The following is a 5314-nucleotide window of genomic DNA, read 5'->3' as shown; positions in this document are numbered from 1 at the left end:
AAAAAATCATAGGCACCTTTATTAAACCTTTATTAAACAAGAACATCAAAATGTGAAGCCATTGTTTCACAGTATATCCTTGTGGTAGTTGGATGATTTTTATATCAGCCTAGACCCTCCTGGCTAGGGGCAGAGTCTAACCTATCAGTCAAATGGTAGCTTGATGTCACCTCTTTGGGAGTGTGGGCTTTTGTTTAAGAGAGAGGAACTCTGAAAACTGCTTCTCTCCCTGCCTGCTGGGACTGTGCCTGCTTCCAGGGGCAGCGCCATGTGGGCCACTTGCTCCTAAGGGCTGTCAGCGCCCTGTCATGTCTCCATTGACCATGGACCCATGGTACTCTGCACCCACCGGCCTGTGATCATCTTACTTCCTGCTTTACTCTCTGCATCACTGACCTGTAGATATGTGAGCCGGAAGAGGGCCTTATGGACTAGCATTAGATGATTGACATGACTTAAATTGTACTGACATGCCTTCTTGATATATAATTATTTCTTGATATTAAGGTCTTTCTTATACATATATAATTGTCACTGGGCTTGTTTCTTTAGAAAGCCCAACACAATCCTTCCTTCATCTAAACTATACACTTAGGAAGATTGTGTTTCCTTCTTTCTAACCTTTTCTAAATACTTATGTGTTCTTCAGTTTATACCACATCAACATAACAGTTTTGTCAGTCGCATTCTCAAGGAACTCAAATCATCTTCCTTTAAATGTATTTGCCTTTGGGGAACAAGAATATGCCTGAAAGGGCAAGATCATTGCTGTAAGATGAATGGGGTAAGGTTTTCCAGCTAAGTTCTAGAAGGAATCTCATGCTAACTTTGAATATGCAGGTACATTGTGATAAGGGGGGTGTGTGATAAAAAACAAAACTTTGCATAATTTTCTTGGTCATTTTCTCACCAATGCAGTTTTAAATTTTCTTAACATGTCCCCCAGTAAGCCTCTGTGGTCATTTTATGTCCTTTGAATAATCTATCCAGGTTCTCCCTTGGGAATACCGAAAGAGAATTGACATAATTGGGAGCAGACCTTTCTGCCTTGAATTTAACTGGGCCAGTAAGTCCTATTCGAACCCACAGTATTGATCAGATTTTAAGGCACCCTAATGAGTCTAATAAAAGTATGAGTTTTTCTTCAGTCTTACTCTGATTGTTTAAATAGGTTTTGTTTAGAATAAACCTGTGCATGTGTAAACTTGAGGCATAGTAGCAATGCTTTTTGTCTTAACTTCATATAACATTTGTCTTACCTTCATATACATCAAAATGAATAATTTATCAAGGGTTCACGGGCTCAAGTAGAAAGGTTTTGACAAGGATGATGGCAATATGTGTACAAATGTGCTTGATACAATTGATGCATGGATTGTTATAAGAGCTGTAAGAGCCCCCAATAAAATGATTTATTAAAAAAAAAAAAAAAAGATCCAGCCTAGGAAACTCTGTGAGGCAGTTGTACTCTGTGTTCTAGAATCTCCGCGAGCCGGACTCACTAGATAGCATACAACAAGGGTTTCTTATCCGTTTCCTCTTTACATTTTCTTGTCATCACCTCATTTTAAGGGTGTAATGGGGGATGAGCTGCAGGCTCAGCAGTGAATTTTATTGTAGGCTCCTCCATTGATTGGATACTTTGAGCATGTTATCAGGAGAGACCAGTCCCTGGCAAAGGACATCATGCTTGGTGAAATGGAGGGACAGCAAAGACGAGGAAGACCCTCGACAAGATGGACTGACACAGTGCCTGCAGCAGTGGGCTCAAGCTGAAGGATGATGTGAGGATGATAAAAGACCAGCAGGGTTTCATTCTATTGCACATAAGGTTGCTATGAGTTGTACTTGACTCAATGACAGCACCTACCAATGATTCAGTCCAAAGACAGGCATATATTTATTATAGAACTAAACACTGGCCTAAAAAGAAGGGATAGAATTAGGTCTGTGGGAATTTGCCGTCATCAGTTAAATCCAAGGGGATACCCCCTCCCCCCCCAAATCAGAAAAAAAAGCTCTGCTTTCGTAGTACGCAGCTAAGCGAGCTTCAAGCAACCCTCTGTAAGTTAGTGCACCCAGTGGTGTTGCCTGGAAAGGTTCTTTCTGGTCACAGTGAATTTTTTGATAAAAGCAGTTTTGCTCCAACCTCATTTTCAGTGATCGGTGATTTAAGAGAATAGCTTACAGCTGTGAAATTCTGGTTCTTGCTCAGGAAAAATGCCACAGAAACTGTTGTGAGGTTGAACATAGCTTACAAGGACAGCGCTATGGGGAAACCTCAAGTGTATGAGTGGTTTTCTCATTTCCAAAAAGGTAAAATGTCGATCGGTGACAAACCTATCTCTGGATGCCCGTCAACTTCCCAAATGGATGAAAAATGTCAACAAAATCCATGCACTTGTGCTCAAAGACCAATGATGAGTCATTGAAGAGGTAGGGGAATTATCTGGATTATCTTGGAGCTCCGTTCAGAGAATTTTAATGGACGGTTTGGGCAGGAGAAGGGTCGCTGGGACGTGTGCCTCAGGTTCTGACTGAGCAAGAAAAAGAGTGTCGAGTAGAAACATGCCCTGCTTTGAAAGAACAGCTCCGAAGGGACCAGATTTTTTTCTAAGGTCATTACTGGTGATGAGACATAGTACTATTCTTAGGACCCTGAAAGCCAACATCAATCAAGACGGTGGAAGATGCCATTGTCAGCTCACCAAAAAAAAGCTCATCAAGTAAAATAAAAAATCAAGATGATGCTCACCTTTTTTTTTTTCTGATGTGAGGGGAGAGTGCATTTGGAGTTTGCTTCACCAGGTCAGACTGTTCATCAAGCTTTCTATTTAGAGGTTCTGAAAAGATTGCATAACAGTGTGCAACAACAAAGGCCTGATTTGTGGCAGATGGGGGACCGGTTTTGCCACCATGACAATATACCTGTTCACACAGCCATCACGATGCACCAATTTTTGGCAAAAACCAGCATGCTTCTCTTGCCCCACACACCTGTCTCACTGGACCTCGCACCATGAGTGAGACTTCTTTTTGTTTCCAAGAATGAAGAAGACCATGAAAGGATAACAATTTGACAACTTAGAAGAGGTGAAGAAAAAAAAAGTGAGGGAGGTGCTGTCAGCCATCCAAACGGATGAGTTTGAAAAATGCTTCCATGAATGGAATTGCAGATTTGACAAGTGTATTAAGTGTAATGGAGAGTACTTTGAAGGTGATAAAGTTGTCTTGTAAAAAAAAATTAAATACACAGCTTTGGGGGGAAAATTCCGTTTTGGGGGGGGCTAACCCCTAGTATTACCCAGTTTTCCTGGAGATAGCTGTTTTGAGAAATTCTTAACTCCTGGAAAATAAGCAAACAAACCAACATACAAATAATCACACACACAATAAAAAGGTCAGTTAATTTTTTAGAACAAAACAAAGTAAATAAACACACACAAAACAAAAACAAACAAACAAATTTCAAGGACAAAGTAGTACTCTATTTCAATAAAATAAATTCATTCAATTTCAAATGATACTCTTGGCTTTCCATAAATCTCTTCACATTATGGTTCCAGACGTCTCGAGCACCCTAGCTTATGCCCAGTTCTCAGCTGTCTCAGAAGTAGGAAGTAGGTAGGCCTTGCTTCCTGACCTTGGTTTTTCTGGGGAAGGAGCAATATAATCGAGAAGCTCTTTCCAGGGGCCTGGGATCTTGGCATCTTCTGTTTGACTGAATTACCCTAACATTGGCTGTAACTTGGTTTTGGGCAGCTCTGGGCTCTACTCTCAACCCTTCTTCCCATTTGTAACCTCTGTTTGCAAATTCAGGGTGCCCTCTCCCTGGTTAAAAACAAGAAGCCCTGGTGGCCTAGTGGTTAAAGCACTCAGGTAAAAACCTACCGTTCAGCAGTTTGAATCCACTGGCTCACTCTGCTGAAAAAAAAACGAGAAGGCTTCCTGTTCATGTCAAGACTGATAGTTGTGGAGACCCTTGTGAGCAACTCTACTCTGTCCTGTAGGGTCACCCTGCGGCAGCATTGAATTGATGGCAGTGGGCTTGCTTTTTCCTGGTTAAGAGGACAAGGTTTTTCTTTTCCAGACTGAAGTACGCTGAAACTAGAATACAATTACTCATATGGTTTAATTTAAAATGCAAAATCTTTGAAAAATAGGTATTTTCAAAATCTGCCTTTCGGTCTGGTGCTCTGGTTCTCATTAACTTGGCTGACGCCCCTGATGATAAGTTGGAACTGTTTAAGTGCCAGCTCACACGCCTGCTCTCAGGTGTTTGTAAACCCACTGCCTTCCCAGGGGTCCGCAGGCCAGCGGCATCCTGACAGGGCCTCGCTGAGGCCCCGTGTTCCCTTCACTCCATCCGTGACTGTTTTGAAAGGGGGCTGAGTGGTTTTCACTTGATTTTTTAGTAATCTCTGCCCACTCTGCCGGAGTGCATAGGGCAGAAATGACAGTACATGGGGCCTGGCTCAGCCTCAAACACTCAGGTGGCATCCACCTTCTCCTGCCCTGCCCCCTACTCACACCCCTGTCATGTCCTCCTCTGCTAGTGACTCACCTTGATTGGAATTTCACTGCACGTGAGTCTTTAAGGCCAAACTTTGGCTGGGCTGAACAGTCTTTTGAGAATGATGGACATGTAGTCTGTGGTTTTGGACCAAGGCAAGTGGAATATCTATACCTGCTGCAAAACCTAGACTGCCTGGTACAAAAACCCCCAAAAACAAAAACCCAAACACAACAACATTCCACAGGCATGTCAACTGACATGTTTATGTTAAGACAGGCCTTTTATCGATGAGCTTCCAAGTACATTCAAGGCAGGAATCACTTTCATTCAGGAGGCAGGCAGGAAACCTTTGGGAATCTATTTATTCCCTGTGAGCTACTAAGAGATGGACTGCTCTAAGGTGGCAACACCTCAAATGCATGGTCACAAGCCCTGGGTGGTGTCTGTGAGACACTGTTCTTCTCTTCCTTGCACACATGGGGAGAGGTCCTAGCCTGTGAACATGGCCTTTGAGTCCCCTGGTCATCTCCTCAATGCATGAGTCCACAGACAGAAAGCGTTGGGCAAGCCTTTCTCATTCCTTAGCCACTTTGGCCATATTTCTCTTCACAAAACTCTAGAAAAGCCTGCTAGTAATTTCCCCTTGGGAAAGTAATAATGCAATCTTCTAATGACATCCTCTTTGTGATGGGTGCCGTGGTGGTTCCGTGGTCCAAAGTCTCACTTTCCATGCAGGAGACGCAGGTTTAATTCCCAGCTAATGCACTTTAAGTGCAGCCACCACCTGCATGTCAGTGA

Source organism: Echinops telfairi, unplaced genomic scaffold (assembly GCF_000313985.2).
Source record: "Echinops telfairi isolate 266 unplaced genomic scaffold, ASM31398v2 ScPeMD7_1;HRSCAF=3_0, whole genome shotgun sequence".
Taxonomy (NCBI): Eukaryota; Metazoa; Chordata; class Mammalia; order Afrosoricida; family Tenrecidae; genus Echinops; species Echinops telfairi.
The sequence above is the reverse complement of the archived record's forward strand: the minus strand, read 5'-3'. Positions refer to the sequence as shown.